Source organism: Lissotriton vulgaris, chromosome 6 (genome assembly GCF_964263255.1).
Source record: "Lissotriton vulgaris chromosome 6, aLisVul1.2, whole genome shotgun sequence".
Lineage (NCBI taxonomy): Eukaryota > Metazoa > Chordata > Amphibia > Caudata > Salamandridae > Lissotriton > Lissotriton vulgaris.
Genome location: NC_141694.1, coordinates 787,227,362 through 787,248,737, shown reverse-complemented (window position 1 = coordinate 787,248,737; position 21,376 = coordinate 787,227,362). Strand labels below are relative to the sequence as shown.

The window sequence follows — 21,376 nt, the reverse complement described above, 5'->3', positions numbered from 1 at the left end:
TTGTCAACTTTAATAAAAAAAATTGTGGCTTCTCAGCTTTCAATATCAGGAAGGACTTTTGTAACTGTAGCAATTATCTATCACGATGGTCCTTCAACAACATCAGGACATTATACAGCTTATTTAAAGTCTCGAAACGGCTGGTCATTCTGCAATGATTCCGTTGTAACTTTCAAAAAAAAATTGCCGTTTGACCTTAAAAATTCTTACCTGGTGTTTTTAAAACCAAAATTTCAAAGAAAGAATCTCGGGATTTCCTGTGAGGAATTGCAAAAGGTTCATCAAGTAGAGGGAATGTAAGTCTGCAATGCTGTCTAGATTATTGGTCCAAAACTTTTAATTATAATGTCAATTTAAAAATCCAACTATATAAACCTGATGCAAGTAAGTCTGCTTCATAGTAAGCAGTATCAGTGTCATAGGAAAAGGAGAACATGAGTGACAAAGAAGGGTAAGATATTAGTAGTCCAGGATTGTGAAAATAATCTTAAATGTTTTCTTTTTGAAAGTTGCGAAAATAGAAAATGACGGGATTTGATTGGAAGAATTACAAGACTTGTGAATCGCTGCAACATGATTTGGCCTAGTGGAAACATGTGGTAGAATGTGAGAAGTCTTTTCTTGTATGTAACATATTTTTCAAAACGATGGAGGTTTTCTTTCAGAAAGTGGCGGGCTGACAATATTTATAGCATAACAGAGTGGACGCTGTTCATAGGACATCCTTCGACGTCATTGAAAGTAAGTTAATTTTAAGGAGTTTTGAATTCAGATTTCTTAGGTTGAATGGGTTTTTTAAACACAATCATTTTGATTGTGTTTTTTTTTTCCCGCTGTTACATGATGAATACCTTCAAGTCACTGATTTAAGTGAAATTTGATACATTCTGAGAACAGCAAAAATAAACCATTTAACATGTATAATTAATGTTCTGCTTTTTGTACTTATGATATACATTTAGAAATGTGAGGTAGATATGGAGAAACTGAGTCTTCTGTAAGTGTCAATTTTAATGCTTACAGTGCTGTACTTCTGGGTACTGTTTTTTTTAAAAAAAGGAATAGGCCTCACCTCAAAGAAAGGTCTTGAAAGCACACATCTTATTTGCATCCTGAAACAATCATTTAAAATGTTAGACACAATTTTATGATGGCTTTACATCTTTTTTGCGCTGCTATTGCATCACTATTGTGAGACATCAGCAGTGCAAAAGAAGCACCATGTTCCAAAATAGGCCTCAGTTCATCAGCATGAAGATACTGTTTGTTTAAAATATATATCTTTAGGATTGTGTAGGGGACGTAGAGAAGCAGAGGCTTCTGTAAATGTCAAAGTTGTTGAAAAACTGTTTCTTCTTGAACCTTTTCCCTTTTCTTTTCTAATTTTTAAATACATGTTGTAATATTTTTGGAAATGTTTGTTCTCTCTTTTACAGATTGAAAGTATGAAAAAATATTTTAAAAAGGTAACAAGAATTATAAGGTAAATGTTTTCTACTCTTTTTACCCGCAATGCACTGCTGATGATGTCACTGACCATGTCATGAATGATGTAATAAGAGGACATGACTTACTTCATTGGTAGGCCTTCACATGCATTATCTGCTCTGTATTCTTCAACAAGTGTAAAATTGATCTGTAACCCTGAGTAGGTCTCACCTTAAACAAACCTCAGGAGAGATCACACCTTATCGTCATCCTGAATTAATAAATAGATCTATTAAACAGTATCTCTGGTTTACTCCCTATAGCTGTCTTTCTTTTAACATTACTCTCTGTTTACTTCCCTTATACTAACTCTTCTTTTTTTTAAAAAAATATTTTTTTGGTTCGCTTCAAGTTCGCGAACCGGGCAGCGAACCGGAAAGCGAACCAAAAGAAATAGAGCTTGCCAGAGTGCTAAACATTCTAGCAATTTTATTTGAAAGGGGAGGTAGTTCTGAAAAGAACTTTTTTTTTAATGTTTTTGTTGTTTTATTTATTTTTTTTTTTTCTGAACATTTTTTGTTTTTTTTGTATTTTTAGAACAGTTTTATGTTTTTTTTGTGTTTTTCATGGAGGGGAAACAACAAAAAACAGGCATTGAAAAGGGCTCAACAGGAGCAAAAAAAAAATTACTGTTTGGGTGGGTTAGGGCACTTATGGTTTTCAAACACCAAGTTGATTAAGTTCACGCTCATGTTCCCACATGAGAGCAGAGCACCACAATATATGCACGTAAACTTCATGTGCTTGAAGTTTGGCTGTATGTTTGGCACAGTTTCCTGTGCCTCTCTTCCTGTCAAAGATATAGTTGATGTTGATCTGGCCACAGGAGTTGTCGGGGGATTATCTTGAAGGTCCCTTAACTCTGCCCGGCTGTAGTTTAATGGATGCCACCTGGCCATATGGCGATGCATAGTATAGTTGCCCATACTATACTTTTTGTCAGTGCCTCGAGATAATCTGTATTTGCAGATTAGGCAGGTGGCATACTTGGCATTAACCTTCTTCTCCCCTCGAGGGATTGAGAAAAACTGCCATATAAAACTTGTTTTCCTTCGGGAAACACGGGGCAACTCCTGAATAAATTGAGGTTCATCTGTGTCCTCTTCTTCTAGGTCCTCCTCTTCCTCCTCTCTGTTGGAAATGAATTGTGATGGTGGTCCTCTCTTGTCATGAGGAGGTTGAGGTGGTGGTGGGGGTCCACCAGCTGAAGCAAGGATAGAAGCCATTGCAATAATATTGGAAAATGGTCTTTCTCTCACCAAGATGAAAGTCAGAGTGAGGAAAGAAGGAGGGGTTTACATGATTTGGGAAAAGCAAAAGTTCTGAACCAATGAAAAGTGTTATTTTTAGGTCACATGACCTAGTCATACATCATTTGGAAACCAAAAGTGAAATGAACCAATGAAAAGTTTGATAAACAAGTCACATGACCTGTTCCGCTTACGTTACGCGGTGCGCGGTGCGCGGTGCGCGCCGCGTCCCGGATCGTTTCCGGTTCGCGGTCCGGAGCACTTCCGGGAGCGCTAACGCGGCGCGTCATAAGACGCATTACGCGACAACGTGATACGTCGCGCTTCCGCGACGCGTCACAGTTCCGCTAACGAAACGTTTACCGGTTCGCGTACTAGATCGCGGCATCAAGATGAGCTAACGGAAAGCTTCCCGGTTCGCTTACCGGAAGCGAAGAAAAAAAATATTAAAAAAAAAATTATCAATAAACATCTAAAATATATTTTGGGTTTTAAAGAAGAATACATTTTACAGCTACAGATGTTAGCTTTTAAAAAACCAATGAAATTCACAGAAAAAACCATAGGTTATAGACCATATATAGTTAGGAATTTGCATTTACAAAACCTTGAAAATTCACTGAAAAAACCATAGGTTATAGACCATATATAGTTAGGGATTAGCATTTAAAAAACCTTATTTTATTTGCACAAAACCATTGAAATTCCATATATAGTTAGTTGCACTAACTATATATCGCGGACCCGCAATCCACTGCTAATGATGTCACATATTACATCATTCATGACATGGTCAGTGACATCACTGATGACATCACTGATGTCACTAACCATGTCATGAATGATGTAATATGTGACATCATCAGCAGTGGATTGCGGGTGCGCGATATATAGTTAGCGCATCTAACTATATATGGAATTTCAATGGTTTTATGCGAGTAAAATAAGGTTTTGTAAATGCAAATTCCTAACTATATATGGACTATAACCTATGGTTTTTTCATTGAATTTTCAAGGTTTTGTAAATGCAAATTCCTAACTATATATCGACTATAACCTATGGTTTTTTCTGTGAATTTCAATGGTTTTTTAATAGCAAATATCAAAAGCTGTCAAATGTCAAGTACGTGATAGGTAAAAACGTTTTCGTGTTTATGCACGCTGATGTGCTTTGAACGCTGCCCCCCCCCCCCACTCCCCTCTTTTCTGTTAGTAGTACTCCCTCTTTGCAGATAGTGAAGGGTAGTTAACGCAGACCTTTACCCCCGTTGTAATCCATCGTACCTGCTTGTCTCTCCATTTGATTGATTGTTATCCAAGCATTTACTGTTTTAGAATTGGTTCTCTTTGGATCATTCTCTATTTACAAACAAGCACAAAGTCGCAATACTCTGTTTAGTCTTTGCAGATAGTGAAAAATCGTGTAAAAAAATAAAAGTAATCGAGCAAAATCAGTAGACCACTAATTCGATCTCTTTTTGACCTCGGTAAAATACAAACATTAGGAACAACCCTTCATGAGAAATACGAAAATAGTGAAATGAACTGAGCTCCACACCATGAGGGCTGCAAGACAGCTCGACTCCGCCACCCACCCCGCCCAAAATAACGACAAACCCTATGCAAATATTATAAATATAGACAACACACCAGCAAAGAAACAGGGTAAAACATTTTATTAAATAACTATTTACATAACTATTTTATACTTTTTATTGCCCGATCCGGCTAGCTCAATCGATCGAGCATGAAACTCATGCACTGATAGCAAGCGTTGAGAGTTTGTAGAACGATGGCTTCAGATTTTCCACATACGGTGTAGTGGCGCAAACTGGGAGGGGGCGTTTGGATTCTACCCCTTCCCCAAATAAGATTTTCATACGTGAATGTTCGTTCATGCTTTCTGTCCCTGAGTTGCTTCGATGTCACTGCCTTACACAAATGGCATAAGTCCTGGATGTTGAGTGCCATACTTCAGAGTTCTAAGCAGCGCTTGTAACAATGTTCAAACCTTATTTGCACCTGCTGCAGCTTCACTATTCAAAGTAAGTGGGGTCCGTTTGTGGACCTGACTGCATTGGAAAACAATGTGATACGGTGCCTCCCTAAACCGCTTGACGGAGGCCCCCGAGGGGCGGTGAGATGGCGCGGACTGAGAGGGGGCGCTTGGCTCCTGCCCCCTCCCCAAGTCGTGTTGCCCTGGTGTGGCCTGAGATCGCCCCCGGCATAGGCGGCCGGCTCCCGGGGTCCGGCGGATTTTTTTCCCTTTTGATGACTCTTCCATTCTGGACCTTGTCCCACAATCCGTTTGACCTGAAGACACGCTGTCGTGGGGCGCCCCTTTACCGTTTTAGTTGCCATTCCGCCCGCTTTTGGTACTCTGTGCCTCTTCCGCCATTCAACTGTTTACCGCCCGCTCTTGCGACTACAGCGTCTCGCTCACCATGTAGTTGAGTTGCTCCCGCTCTTAAGATTTAACCGAACTTTTTGGACTGCTGAAAGCGGTTGTATTCCGACCGCTGGTTGGTGGAGACATTTTGACTATATTCTGGACCTGCATTGTCGCGTAATGCGTCATATGACGCGACGCGTTAGCGCACCCGGAAGTGCTCCGGTGCGCAAGGCGCAGCTTCCCGGAAACGATCCAGAGCGCGCCGCGCAGCGCGTAACGTAAGCATAACAGGTCATGTGACTTGTTAATAAAACTTTTCATTGGTTCATTTTACTTTTGTTTTCCTAATGATGTAAGACTAGGTCATGTGACCTAAAAATAACACTTTTCATTGGATTAAAACATTTTTTTTCCCAAACGATGAAAGCCCCACCTTGTTTCTGGATGTTTCAGACTGAAGCTGGCGTCACCATGAGAGCACCACCATCTCGTAGCTCCGTCGTGGCCATTCCGCAAGCAATCATGGCAGCCGCTCCCCACCGGAAGCCTGCGGGAGTCGACGGCCCCCAAGACTTTTGTACAATCTTCAAGGCTGAGGGGACGCTTTCGAGAATGGAACCCAAGCCCTGGCAGACAAGCGTCCGAGTTCCAAGGTGTCCCAGGGCCATTTTACTGGAACAGGCCCAAATCCGAAGAGCCGGACGCCATTTTAAGAGTCCTGTGGCAGCCGCCTATCGCTGCACCGCAAGAGTGGGAGCAACTCAACTACATGGTGAGCGAGACGCTGTAGCCGTAAGAGCGGGCGGTAAACAGCTGAATGGCGGAAAATGCACAGTGTAGCAAAAGCGGGCGGAATGGCGACTGAAACGATAAAGGGGCGCCCCACTACAGCAGACGAGCCTCCGCCATGTGCTTCAAAACTGCATATGTATCTCGTGATAACAAGGTTGGGCAACCAGTACACAACAAGCAGTTACGAGTCCCATTTACACCGGCGCCATTTTGGGCGCGGCCGAGCAGGTCCAGGATCTAGTCAAGCATAACAAATGAGGCTGACGTCTCTGAAGCAGTTGACGAACAGCAGGACATAGCAAATAAACATGAAGTCTCTAAAGCTGTTAACTCACTGCAGGACAAAACAAGTAAACCTGAAACCTCTGGAATAATTGTCGCTCAAAAGAACAACACACAAAACTCTGTAGAGCCTGAAGAAAGAAAAACAGAAGGGCACTGTAGTTTCAGACACACTTAACACTAATGACTAAACAAAGATATCGTCTGTTTATGAAGCAGTTATCATGTTAACAGAATTGACAAAGAAGTGTGCAGACACCAATGCTATTAAGAAACACAAGGAAATCCCTAACGCATCAGCATTCTCGGAACAGGTTGACACAGAAAACATCTTAAGGAACAAAGAAAGACAAAATAAGGATGAGGAAGTTATCACTTTAGTTTTTTCATCAGCTAGCGACAGCAAGAAACATATTCTAATGGAGATTAGAGAGGCTACGGATGGAATATCAAAATTATCAAAAGAAATGGCTACTCCCCCCTTTAGCAGATTAGCTAAATGTTTGCGTAATTTAGGCATAAAAGTTATATTATTGTTGTTGTTGTTATCGTTATAGTTCTGGTTAATTTCAAAAAATGTTTAAATATATTTACAGTTTTTGTTGCGTTCGTTATATTTAAAAGTTAATAAAGTTATATTATTGTTGTTGTTATCGTTATAGTAATAGTTTTCTTTGTAGATGTTTTTCCATCACCCGCCCAGGATATCACCACTGTTCCCCATGTCATAAAACCTTAGGATGTTCAATAACTGAAACAGCTAATATGGGTTTACTTACAGGGGACATCTTTTGTTCTATTTTGTAAAGTAAAACTATTGTGAACGCAAGTATTATACATAGTAAGTGTTTAATATAGCATTTGTCAGTCATTGGTTAAGCAGCTAGGACCTGTTCACTCTTGACACCCCAGGTGCTGTGTATGTTGCACTATAGTGCTGCATCGAGAAAACGGACAACCCTATTGATGTTGATTTTTCATTATTGAGTATTGTAAAGAAATGGCGACTCCCCCCTTTAGCAGATTAGCTAAATGTTTGCGTAATTTAGGCATAAAAGTTATATTATTGTTGTTGTTGTTGTTGTTATCGTTATAGTTCTGGTTAATTTCAAAAAATGTTTAAATATATTTACAGTTTTTGTTGCGTTCGTTATATTTAAAAGTTAATAAAGTTTTAAAATCTAACTTTGTTGGAGTGCAATATATTTTTAAAAAATCGGGTGAATGGGGCCTTGAATCGGGTTATTGTCATGTGTGGGCTTTGCAAGTGTACTGCTACAGGATCGGACATTTCAAACTCAAATGCACGTTCTTTTTCTTACCTTTCCGAAGCATGGAGCGCAATAGCAGTCAGAGAAAGGGTGATGCACGTGTTGAACACTGCCTGGCCTGGCAAGTTGCTGGCAGTGCCCCCCCGCCCGCTCCTGAAAGAGGGCACACACACACCGCCGCCCCGAGTACTTCACAAATCTTTAAAAGACCATGCGCTTGTTCATGAGGCTTAAATGGTTTATCACCCCTTCTAGAACCCCTGCATCGACCCTCTGACGTTTCCTGGAAGAATTAGCACGTAACACAATACCAAGCCCTGTCAGCTGAAACCCCCGAGAAATCATGGGGCATATTATCAAGGGGGTTTATTTCCGCTTTTTTGGCTTTAAAAGCCAAAAAAAAAGAGATAAAATTATCTCCCTATTACCAAGCTGTCGCTAACACCAGTTAGTGACAGCTAAAAGGAGATAGCGACCATCTTGGGCCCCGCTTTGCATATCAGTGATATTTATCACTAATGACATGCAAAGTGGGCGTGCCAAGATTTTAGCGACTGGAAACAGTCCCTAACCATCACTATCTCCTATTACCAACTTTTGGAGATATTCGCGCTAAGCGCGAATATCTCCAAAACCTAACACCTGCCCTGAGCAGTTTTTAGCCATGTTATCCAATGGGAAGTGGATAACATGGCTAAGAGCATTTGCTGGATAATGCATGAATATCGCTGACTTTTCAGCGATATTCATGCATTGCGGCCGTTTTTTATCGCATTTGCGATAAACCTTGCTAATAGCAAGGTTTATGTGCGATAAAATTCGCCGATGTGCGGCGATAATTTTTGTCTCTAAACAAGTTAGAGACAAAAATTATCGCTAGTTGTTGGTAATATGCCCCCAGATTTTTCCTTGCAGGAATCGGGAGGCGAAATCAGTAGTCTCACGCCTGAATCGGGAGGGTTGGCATGTCTGGATACTCTACAGCTGGGGCCATAAACTACATCCGCAGGGCTAGGTGATAGCCTAGGTCCGGCCTGGACAATCGGACACAGAGGAAGAGGAGTGTCAGAGGGTGCGGTAGTGAATAGGGTGAAAGGGAGGTGTCGGGCGGGCACAGGGTGTGATTCTCAGAGAAGAGCAGCGCAGATGGGGGGAAGTATATGGCCCATGCATGAGAGAGAGAGCGGGGGTGACCAGTGCGTGGGGGAGATGCTTGCGAGGGTGGGGAGCCATGCTGAGGATCGGCGGCGTGCAGAGAGTGGGCCTGGTCAAGGCATCTAAAATGGCTGCCGTGCACGACAAAATTGTGGCATTGGACAAAAAGGCAAGATGGCGCAGACAATGTTTATCAATAAGGATTCAATAAGGATTCATTTATAACAAAATATTTACTCGCAGTGACAAAATGGTGGTCGACACTTCCTGATTTCCATCGAATCGAACGTTAACAGACGTCACGCAGCAAAAAAAAAAAAAAAAGCTCACGCACAGAGCAGTTTTTAGCCATGTTATCCAATGGAAGGTGGATAACATGGCTAAGAGCATTTGCTGGATAATGCATGAATATCGCTGACTTTTCAGCGATATTCATGCTTTGCGGCCGTTTTTTATCGCATTTGCGATAAACCTTGCTAATAGCAAGGTTTATTTGCGATAAAATTCGCCGATGTGCGGCGATAATTTTTGTCTCTAAACAAGTTAGAGACAAAAATTATCGCTAGTTGTTGGTAATATGCCCCCGGATTTTTCCTTGCAGGAATCGGGAGGCGAAAGACTAGCACTGAAATCAGTAGTCTCACGCCTGAATCGGGAGGGTTGGCATGTGTGGATACTCTACAGCTGGGGCCATAAACTACATCCGCAGGGCTAGGTGATAGCCTGGGTCCGGCCTGGACAATCGGACACAGAGGAAGAGGAGTGTCAGAGGGTGCGGTAGTGAATAGGGTGAAGGGGAGGTGTCGGGCGGGCACAGGGTGTGATTCTCAGGGAAGAGCAGCGGAGATTGGGGGAAGTATATGGCCGATGCACGAGAGAGAGAGCGGGGGTGACCAGTGCGTGGGGGAGATGCTTGCGAGGGTGGGGAGCCGTGCTGAGAATCGACGGCGTGCAGAGAGTGGGCCTGGTCAAGGCATCTAAAATGGCTGCCGTGCACGACAAAATTGTGGCATTGTAAAAAAGGCAAGATGGCGCAGACAATGTTTATCAACAAGGATTCATTTATAACAAAATATTTTATCGCAGTGACAAATTGGCGGTCAACACTTCCTGATTTCCATCGAATCGAACGTTAACAGACGTCACGCAGCAAAAAAAAAAAAAAAGCTCACGCACATCCGCTGGAAGAGATGTATCAACATATATGAGCCTCCTCAGCCACCCTCAGAAAACATAAGGGGATTAAGATACGTCTCCCGCACCCCCTTATACCTAGTAGTTTAATTAAAACGAAGCACAAAATGGCGAATTCCCGTTTCGCTACCAGTTTACGGCCCAGTTCGCGGCCCGTGAAGCGCTTCTACCGTGAAAAATCATTATTTTTTTATTTTCCCCACGGGACCCTTTAATAACCCCAACAACATTCCTAGGGGGTCAAGAGGGGTATACCTTGCCCCCTTTCAATAAATTCCCCCTTCGTTTTTCACCTCTTCTTCTCTCTCGATCCTACCCAGAGATAAGATGGCGGCCGCTCCGGACTGTTTAGAATGTTGACAGACACCAGAGAGCCAATCAGCTTTCTGCGCGCAAAGTTCCGTTTCGCGAAAAGTAAGCGGACCGGAGCGCAGCCCGGAGCGCTGTTACAGATATATATCTTGTTTTGAACGTTAATTTCTCAAAAACTACTGGAGCACATATATTGAGACCTAGCAAAGGCACATCGGGCTAACAGTCCCTACAATTTTGCCAAGTTTCGTGCAAATCCATTCAGCCGTTCGAGCTAAAAGTGAGTCCAACCACCCTATGGAAATTAACATGGGAAAAACGCGTTTTGGGAACCCCCTTTTTTCTCAGCCCCCCCTTGACGAAACCCCACCAAATTTTCAGGGGCTGCTCAGAAACAAAATGTGCCATTTTCCTGAAAATTTCAGCCGATTCCGTCCACAAACGCCAAAGTTATTAGACATAGAATTTTCAAAAATCCCATAGGGAATTAATCCTAACTATATATACCTACTGGCGATAGCCAGTAGGTAATATATATATATATATATATATATATATATATACTGAAAAAACAAAGGTTACAGGGACATTATAGTTAGGCTCACATTCCACTCGTACAAAACAAGTGAAATTCAACAAATTCAGAAGTTATAGTTTGCTGAGCTAACTATAACTTATGCCCTCGCACTGCTTATGACATCACATACAATATCACTCATGGCATGGTCAGTGACATCACTGATGACATCTCAAAAGACATTACTGATTTTTTAAATTTTTTATTTTATACAACTTGTTGAGCGCGCGATTACCCGGGGGTGTCTTGGCACTAGACAGAAGATCGAAAAGAAGAACTAGGGTTGTAGGTTAATTAGCTTAAACTATTGATTAAATAACCAGGTTTTTAACTGTTTCCTGAAGAGAATTAATGTGGGGGTGCTCTTAATTTGATTAGGAAGGGCATTCCATAGTTTGGCCGTGGCAATTGAGAAGGATCTGTCTCCCCATGTAGCTTTTCTTGTTTTAGCTATCTCCAAGAGATTTGCCTTTGCAGATCTGAGGGAGCGACATGGTCTATATGGACAGAGAGAGAGTTTTAAGAAAATTGGGCCTTTGTCATAGATGGATTTGAAGGCTATACACAGAGCCTTAAATTTAATTCTTTGCCTCACCGGTAACCAGTGAAGTTTTCGGATGACATTTGAAATGGGTTTAAACTTAGGTGTTCTGGTGGCAAGTCTGGCGGCTGCGTTCTGTACCAACTGGAGTTTGTTTAGCACCTGTTCTTGTGCATTAAGCAAGAGAGCATTGCAATAATCAACTCGAGACATGAGTAGCGTAGAGATCAAGGTATTGGTGGTATTTACAGGCAGATACAGTTGTAGTTTTTTAATCATTTTTAGCGTGAAGAAAGATGCTGAAACTATGGAATTTGCTTGGTGTGCATAGGAAAGTTTGTTATCAAAGATCACTCCTAGGTTCCTGACCTTGGTGACAGGGAAGGGAGAAGGTCCCAGTTCTTGAGGCCACCAGGTGGGGGACCAACTAGGGGGGGGTGGGGGGGGGGGCTTACCAAATACCATGACTTCAGTTTTGTCTGAATTGAGCTTTAAACAATTTTTACTCATCCAGTTACTAATGGCAAGCATTCCCTGTTGGAAGTTATTGGCTACTTCCAGTCCGTTGTTATTAATGGCCAGGACAAGCTGCGTATCGTCTGCATACGATGTAACTGCTAGGCGATGAGCTTTGATGATCCTCTTAAGTCCGCCACATAAATGTTAAAAAGTGTTGGACTCAGCGAGGATCCCTGGGGGACACCACAGGGGAGAGAGAAGGAGCAGGAGGAGTATCCACCCATGGTCACCGATTGTTCCCAGTTAGCTAGAAATGAGGATACAAGAGAAATGGCGGTCCCAGATATTCCGGATTTTTTGACACGGTCGATCAGGATGAAATGATCGACCCTGTCAAAGGCTGCGGAAAGATCGAGCATTATAAGTACCGCTGCACCTCCTTTATCTAGGATCATTCTGATCTCATCGGACGCTTTTATTAATGCTGTCTCCGTGCCATGACCCTTTCTGAATCCAAACTGCGAGTCGTCAAGACAGTTGTTATTGTCAATGAATTCAGAGATCTGGCTGTTCATAATTTTTTCAATGATTTTGGAAGGAAAGGGGAGACATGCTATTGGCCTGTAGTTCGTTACCTTAGAGGGATCTAGCGTCGATTTTTTAAGTAAAGGTTTTATTACTGTTCTTTTCCATATAGAAGGATAAACACCTGAGGTGAGCATGGCGTTATAGATGTCAGAGAGTGTTTGGGATAGAATAACAGGAGCCAGTTTGAGTATTGAAGGAGGGCATGGATCATTGGGAGAGCCAGAGTTTATGGTCATCAAGAGTTTGTGAACAAGTTCTGGTGAGACTTGATTGAAAGAAAAAGTGGGTACATTTGTAAGAGTAGGGTCAAAGATGGTATGGAAAATAGTGGTGTCATGGTTAAGATTATTGAATTTTGAATAAATGTCACAAACTTTGTCTTGAAAGTAAGTTGACAAGGCATCACACATAGATTGAGAGGCATCTATAGAAGTAGGTTTGTCCTGACCTGTGAGATGGGATACAACCTAATAGAGTTGTTTAACTGAGTCTTGTGCAGACTCTATTTGGTTGTTAAAGAATAAACTTTTCTGAGTAATGACCATATGTTTGTATTTAGTTAATTTCTCTTTATAACAGATCTTTTCAAGAGGGCCATATTTTTGACGCCATTTACGTTCTTGTCGTCTGCAACTTTGTTTCTCCAGCCTAAGACACTCAGTGAACCATGGGGTAGAGTTAGATTTTCTATTGGTAGATCTTTTTCGGTAGGAACCGTGGTGTCAACTAGGCTTTGAAGGCAGTTAGTGTAAATGATTGCTGAAGTTTCAGGATTCGAAGTGTTAATATCCTGCATCGCGTGTAATTTATTCTTGAAGTCATCAATATTGATACTTTTCCATGATTTGAAAGTATTAGTATTATAGGATTTGGTAGGAGGGGGCATGGAAGAGAAAATGTTAAAACATACAGCTGAGTGATCGGTCCATGTGAGGGGCAGTATTTTCTCTATAGAGAGAGAATTGAGATTGGAAAAGATTCCATCTAATGTGTGTTCTGCTATATGCGTAGGAGAATGGATAAGTTTATTTAATCCTACTGCCTACATTTCAGTGCAAAGGGTGAATGTATCAGGGTCGTCACCGGGTTCGAGGTGAAAATTGAAGTCACCTATAATGGTGAAGTTGTTTTTACCTGATACAGGCTCAAGCAAGTGAATTAGAGAGGATAGAAATGCTGAGCGAGAACCAGGTGGGCGGTAAAGCAGGACACCTCTAAAGGAGCTAGAGTATGAGGTGAAAAATGTTAAGTTTATAGCCTCATATGTGTTAGTGATTATTGGCTCTGTTCGTATAGCAAAGGTGTTGCGATATATTATCGCTATTCCGCCACCTTTTCTTAAGGGTCTGTCATGTCTGATATTTGCGAAACCCTCCGGCGTAGCCGTGGTAAAATCAGGATCGGAGGCGTGATCACCCCAGGTTTCGGTTAGAAATAGAATATCTAGATCCCAGTTATCAATGAGGTGGGCTATTTCGTACCTATGTTTAGGGAGAGATCGTACATTGAGAAGTGCCACTTTGATGGTTTTGGTAGATTTCATATGTATAGGTTTGCTGGAGCCCAGCGAATGGAAATTATTCACAATTTGAAAAGAGCAATGGGGGCAAGTGTAGGGAGAATCATTTAAAATACACAGGTCTGTGGGAATACAAGATTTGATAGAGGTATTAAGCGTTTTGAGATAAGAAGCTTCGTACTGAATTCGAGGGGATGACAGGCATGAAGTACGTGGACCAGGCGTGGTGGCCCTAGGCCCGGTACTGGCGCGGACGGGCGCAGACGGGCTCGACTTTGGCGAGCCTTCGGCGCGCCGTCGGCGCGCCCGCTGCGCGTCCGGGATGGGGGAGTCATTTCATGCTGGTGAGGGTGGGAGGGTCAAGCAAGTAGTCTGCTCACCCTCTGACTCACCCAAGATGGCGTCCAAAGTGAAGTGGCCCGATGCCGAGCTTAATCGGCTGCTGTTAGCCAAAATAGAGAAGCAGGCGTGCATGCAGATGTTACAGTGGGTAAGTAAGTGCCCAAAGTCAAATTAAAAATGCAGGTTTGTGATATTTTAAAATTCGCCAGTTTACAACGTTCCCGGCTTCTGCCTCAGGAACCTAGATTCTGTCTGTCAATTCCGCGAGCGACTGGGAAATGCGCCTTTCATGCTGGTGAGAGTCGAGCAAGTAGTCTGCTCACCCTCTGACTCACCCAAGATGGCGTCCAAAGTGAAGTGACCCGATGCCGAGCTTAATCGGCTGCTGTTAGCCAAAATAGAGAAGCAGGCGTGCGTGCAGATGTTACAGTGAGTAAATAAGTGCCCAAAGTCAAATAAAAAATGCAGGTTTGTGATATTTTAAAATTCGCTAGTTTACAACGTTCCTGGCTTCCGCCTCAGGAACCTAGATTCCGCGAGCGACTGGGAAATGCGCCTTTTATGCTGGTGAGGGTGGGAGGGTCAAGCAAGTAGTCTGATCACCCTCTGACTCACCCAAGATGGCGTCCAAAGTGAAGTGGCCCGATGCCGAGCTTAATCGGCTGCTGTTAGCCAAAATAGAGAAGCAGGCGTGCGTGCAGATGTTACAGTGGGTAAGTAAGTGCCCAAAGTCAAATTAAAAATGCAGGTTTGTGATATTTTAAAATTCGCTAGTTTACAACGCTCCCGGCTTCCGCCTCAGGAACCTAGATTCTATCTGTCAATACCGCGAGCGACTGGGAAATGCGCCTTTTATGCTGGTGAGGGTGGGAGGGTCGAGCAAATAGTCTGCTCACCCACTGACTCACCCAAGATGGCGCCAAAAAGAGAAGTGGCCCGATGCCGAGCTTAATCGGCTGCTGTTAGACAAAATAGAGAAGCAGGCGTGCTTGCAGATGTTACAGTGGGTAAGTAAGTGCCCAAAGTCAAATTAAAAATGCAGTTTTGTGATATTTTAGAATTCACTAGTTTACAACGTTCCCGGCTTCCGCCTCAGGAACCTAGATTCTATCTGTCAATGACATCATCCAGTGAGTGCGAGTGTTTTCTAAAAATGTTAAACGTATATACTAAGGTAAGTGACTGTGGGAGTGCCTGTATGGGTACAGAGTGGGTGTGTAAGTGGTGTATAGAAAAGTGAGTGGGAATGTGAGAGACTGTATACATGAGTGATTGGGTGTATGAGTTTTTGTATGCTGAACAAGAATATATATATAAAATACAATTACCTGAGAAATACTTTCATTTTCGTGGTAAAGGCATGCATGGTAAAGGCATATTCGTTGTAAAATATGCGGGGTAAAGGCATGCGTGGTGAAGATGCATAAGTTGTAAAGCCTGCGTTGTAAAGGCATGATGCATGGTTCCGACCACGTAAATGTGCCACATTACGCTACATAATTTGCCGTTTCTTGCTGCATAATTTGGTGAACCCTGCGAAGTAATTTGGTCCGACCCTGACACATATTTCCAATGGACATGTCAATATATCTTGTATCCTCAAGGCCCTGCAATGGTGAAGCAAGGCTGTAAAACGGACTGGATAGCTAGCAAAATATTCTAAGGCATACATTAAATGGTAGCGCTACAGTGTTATGATAAAAAATAAGGAGGCTGATAATGAGGTGAAAATTGCCTAAAATTTCGGTATCCAACAGTAATTTCTTTATCAACATCAACCAGGCCAAACTTTAACAACACCGTACTTAAGACCTTAAGAATTTACCAGTTTCTGCTTTGTTATATCCGTGGACAAGGAAAACTCTGGAGGACGTTGTGTGTTTCTTCTTGTGTGTGCTGTTGCAGTAGTTAAGGCTGGAATGGCAGTTTGTAAAAACAACGAGACAACAAAAAACTGTAGCCCTGTCTATATAGACTTGCCGGTAATATACCCTGGCTTGCACTGGACGGCGAAAGGCATCGAAGAGACTGTGACCTATGAATCAGTGCCATGTAACAGCCTGTGCAAGGTTTTAGTTATAGTTGCATTCACTTTATCATATTTGTAGATATCTGGGTGAGGTATAAATACACCTTATATTCTACAGAGTTCTGCCCTTATTGCAAATATATGGAATGAGTTAAAAACAAGGAGGTGGTCTGGAACAGATTCTTATCGACATGTTCTAAATAATGTCAGGGAAGAGTATGAGCTGCACAAAAGAGTGCCGAGGACAGAACTCCATGGAAGTCTAAGACACACAACAAACACAATCGTGAACACTGGGTCAGCTGTATTGGTTTCAGTATTTTCTATAAAGTATCTAAACCACTCGAACTTAATTACTATGTTGGTATTTAAGATTACAGTGTCATCACCATATCACTGTGTTTTATTTTCACAACCGAGTTCTTCTGTTTGAACATCACTTACATTAAGTTAATAGCACGTATCTGTGCCTTTTCCAGGTCTACAAACTTGGATGATTTCAGCTGGATGATTATCTTTGAAACCAGTCAAATATTTCTACCCCTCCATCTATACTTAGAAGTGCCCTAGTAAAACATACCCTCGACATCGCCCAAACTTTGGAAGAGGATAAGTGGGACCTATTATTCCTAACCGAGACTTGGTTAGGGGATGAAACCAATCCCGCGATACACTTAGCCATTCCCTCCGGCTATAGTATACTCTGCGCAAATAGACAGGGCTCTCACCCTGGAGGCGGAGTTGCTATAATATACAGATCCCATTGGGCTATATCCTCTTTTCCTTACAAACAATTGGAACGCATTGAAGCACTCCCCTTCTGTATTAAAATAGCAGCCAATTTTGCCTTCACTGGCCTCCTGGTTTATCGTCCCCCTAACTCTAAAACATCTCACCTCCCCGTATTCCTAGACTATGTTCTGCAAGCAACATCACGATAAGCTAATTTCATCCTTCTTGGGGATTTTAATCTCCACGTAGACAATCCCTCGGACTCCACCTCCTTCAACTTTCTGTCTACCCTATCAGATGGAGGGCTAAATCAACGTATTAGTTGCCCTACACATAAGGCGGGCAACACCCTTTTTTTTTTTTTTTTTTGGTGTAAGACATTTATTGTGCAAAAAACAAGGTTACACTGCGTCATGCCAACAACCCGGAGGCAGGCCGCGATAATGACAGATGTCTCCCAAGAAGGAGTACCACATGAGGAGTCACAACAAGGTCAATGTCTGTCCACTCAGGGAGATGCAGGTCCTTGACCTGGGCAAGGAGTATAAAAGTATAACCAATGCAAAGTGGATAGTCTTACATTTTTGGGTGCTGTGGACTGGCAAACGAACCCCAGGCTCTCGGTCTCGCCCCGCCACTCCAGGCGAGTGTTAGGGTCGCAGCTCATGAAAAAAAAAGGTGATGCATAGTTAAAATGTCCACGGGCACCTTTTCGCCCAACCCCCCCCGCAACAATCGGAGGGAAACAACAAACTTCGGTGCAGAGCTATTCCCAAAAACATATATCACATCTCACATACGCAGAGACACGCGCACAAGGACCAGTCAGCTATAGAGGGACGACAACAGGTAGCACTGGTAGCTGTAGGAGGACTACAAGGCAGCAGCCATGGGGGCGGGGGCAGAGGGGGCAGAGGGGGGGGAGAGGGGGGGAGGGGTCGCGGCGGGGCAAAGCAATGGGGCGCCCGGCCGGGAAGGGGGGACATCATGTCAAATCCATTTGACACGGGGCAGGCAAGGAACCCGACAGTAGTAAATCGTACCACAACTCTCAGGCACATCCACAAGGCATGTATCCATCCATCCTAGGAAATGCACACAGGGGCCAAGGTTCTCACCCCATGTCATCCGAAACACCCGCCACAGGGGAGTCCACAGAGGCGTCCGAACCCGCCCGCCCTCTAGTCCACTGAAGGAAGGGTTCCCAGATGTCATTAGGCCTAGATGCGGTGGGCATCGTTTCCCAGTAATTCGTAAGTCGTGTCTGACCATACGTAACGTCACGGACCCATGCGGTGAAAGTAGGTAAGGCGCCACGGCCCCAGTGTATCGCCACCTGGCGTTTAGCGTAAAGTAGCAGCATCGCATGTAGTTTCCTGTCACAGGGTTCAATGTCCTTAACGTATCCCAGGAGCCCTAGAAGCAAGGCGGGCCACACCCTTGACCTGATCTGCACCAATTTGGATGGTCTGGCCATAAGCGATCCCTTCCCGGTGATCTGGTTCCTTTCTCGTTCCCCCGGCACTGCCAAAATCGCCACATATGCCCAGCCAAACTACAGGGCAGAAATTGGAACACGATCTCCCCTGACAGCCTTGCCGCCCATCTCCAATCTATCGACCCCCTAGACACGATTTCTGACCTTGACACACGTTTGACTATAACTTTAACAGCTGGATTTCTTCCGCAATTGACCTCCTGGCACCTATTAGGCCCATCAAAATCTACCGCTCTGCCCCATCTGCTCCGTGGTACTCCGACGAACTCCGAAATTGCAAATCGGAATGTAAACGCCTCGAGAGACGTTGGAGAATAACCTACTTACCTGACCGTAAATCTCTCTATAAATCTGCTTTAAAAGAATATAGGAAAAAAATTATTGAACACAAAAGAACTTTTCTGGAAGAAAAAATCAACCGTTCACAAGGATCATCCAGGGAAATATTTGATACAGTTAGATCCTTCACCAACCCTCTGGCTTTAAAACGACCCCCATTGGTGTCTCAGACACTATGCAACAGCCTCTATGATTTTTTCGAGAACAAAATAGCCACCATATACGACTCCTTCCCCAGCAATACTAACTCAGACAAATGTACTACTAATATTACCATCACTGGATCTGTCTGTACGCTTTCCAACTTTAAAGAGATCACCTTAGATCAATCTCTCAAAGAACTCCACAAAAGCAAATCCGGATCTCCTCTTGATCCTTGGCCCGCCAAGCAATACAAGTCCCTAGCACCCATTCTCAACCCCACACTGAACGGAATCTGGAACGACTCGCTGCATACGGGAGTCTATCCAGACTCCTGGAAGCATGCACGGTTAGTCCCCATAATTAAGAAAGCCAACGCCGACCCGAGTGAACCTTCCAACTACAGGCCAATCTCTCTCTTACCAGCCCCCACCAAAGTGCTCGAAAAACTCGTTCAGCAACAACTAGCCGGTTTTTTAGAAACATCAGGTGCCTATCATGACTCTCAGCACGGCTTTAGACCAGGGTATAGCACTAATCGAGATGGCAGATGCAGCACGCTGGGGAATGGACGAGGGATCAAGAGCGGTGTTGGTGCTGCTTGACTTGTCAGCATCATTCGACACCGTCTCCCACCCCCTCCTCCTAGACCGCCTACAATCCAAAGTCATCCAGGGTACGGCCTTAAAATGGATTGCATCCTTGTCCAACCGTACGCAAGCAGTGTTCACTCCCCCATATACGTCAGATAGTCGTCCACTTCGGTGGGGAGTCCCCCAAGGCTCCTCACTGAGTCCCCTCCTATTTAATGTTTATTTTTCACCCCTCTTCGATATCATCGCCCAAACTGGAATAAAGGCCACCTCCTACGCTGATGATATTCAACTTTTGTTTTCATTCAACAGCATTTCCCAAACAACCTTTGACCCTCTAAAGAACTGCCTTCGCACAATCGCCCAGTGGATGGACAATAATTTCCTAAGGCTAAACGCAGGAAAAACTGAGGTACTTTTCTTTCACCAGCCGTCCCCACTAGATCCCAACATCTGGTGGCCTCTTGATTTGAGTGCACCACCCCAGCCCAAAGACTTGGTGAAAAACTTAGGGGTTAGATGGGATTCTAGTCTCACACTGCATCATCAAGTTCACACAGTCTCTGCAGCATGTTTTGCCAAAATCAGAATGGTGAAAAAGTTCATCAATTTCTTACCCAACAACACCAGGAAGATTGTAGTCCAGGCGTTGATCACTTCGCACCTGGACTACGCTAATGGCCTGTACACTGGTCTGTCTGCAGGTCTTTGTCATCGACTTCAGACAGTCCAGAACGCTGCAGTATGACTGGTTGGTGGCATTCCCCTACGCAAGCACATCTCACCCCACCGTTGCAGACTTCATTGGCTACCTATACAAAAAAGGGCAGAATTCAAAGCACTGGTACTGGCTCACTGTGCATTGAGAGGCAAGGCCTCTGCCTACCTTTCCACCTGTCTCACCCCTTATAATAACACCAGGACTCTTCGTTCTTCCTCAAAAAACTTCATCACTACTCCCAGATTTAAAAAAACTCGCTCAGGCGGAAAAACTTTCCAAGTATGTACCTCTGCCCTCTGAAACAAGTTACCAAATTCCATCCGGTTGATCCAGGAAGGACTACCCTTCCGGAAAGCCTTAAAAACTCGCCTATTCTGTTAAACATCTCTTTACTATATGACACTTATTCCAGCATAAGATCACACAGGAGCGCCGGGACACCCCGTTGGGGTATCTGTGCGCTATAACAAAATACACTAAATAAATAGTGTAATTCATATTTTACTGTTTATGCGATATATCCACATAAAAGGCCTTGTTTATCCTACTATATGTTTCTCAAATGATATTACTTGAGGCATATAGTTTGCCCATTTATATTAATTATGGCTTCTGTCTTAATAATGTTTTTTTATGCATCACTGAGGCAAATATTTATTAAAAGGATGTATCATCTGCATGGTGGTTCTACACCCTTATTTCTTTACAATAATGTATTTGAGAAATTATGAAACCCCTTCAAAATCCCTCAAAATGCTGATAACATATGAATGGGAATCATGGTCATCATTCTTGAAGCCTTTTTTTTCCCTCTTTTCATGACTGACAGGGACCATGTTGAACTGCCTAATTTTCAAGAACAGATAATTAAATGTCTTCTTCCTAATCTTCTCACTAAACGCATCGTAATTCCAAGACCACATCTTAATGTCAGGTAGTCAAAGAGGTGAAATATACCTTCTGTGGTGCCTGTCTTCAAGCAACAAGAGAGGCACCAATAGAAAATAGATTTTAATATTTTCATGGCTTCAAAAAATGTACCTGGGCTTACAATAAGTAGACCAGGAATAAAAGAATTAAAATAGCAATAATCACATTACTGATGTTTATAATAACATAATGAAATAGATATTTAGGAATAAAGAACGGAATGTCCAAACA

The 21,376-nt window shown here is 43.2% G+C and overlaps 1 protein-coding gene across 1 annotated transcript in view; it reads right to left on the bottom strand.

Moving 5' to 3' along the window:
* LOC147707999 (monocarboxylate transporter 10-like) overlaps positions 1–21,376 on the bottom strand; it is a 770,926-nt gene that overhangs the window by 417,944 nt on the left and 331,606 nt on the right. The window lies entirely within an intron of this gene.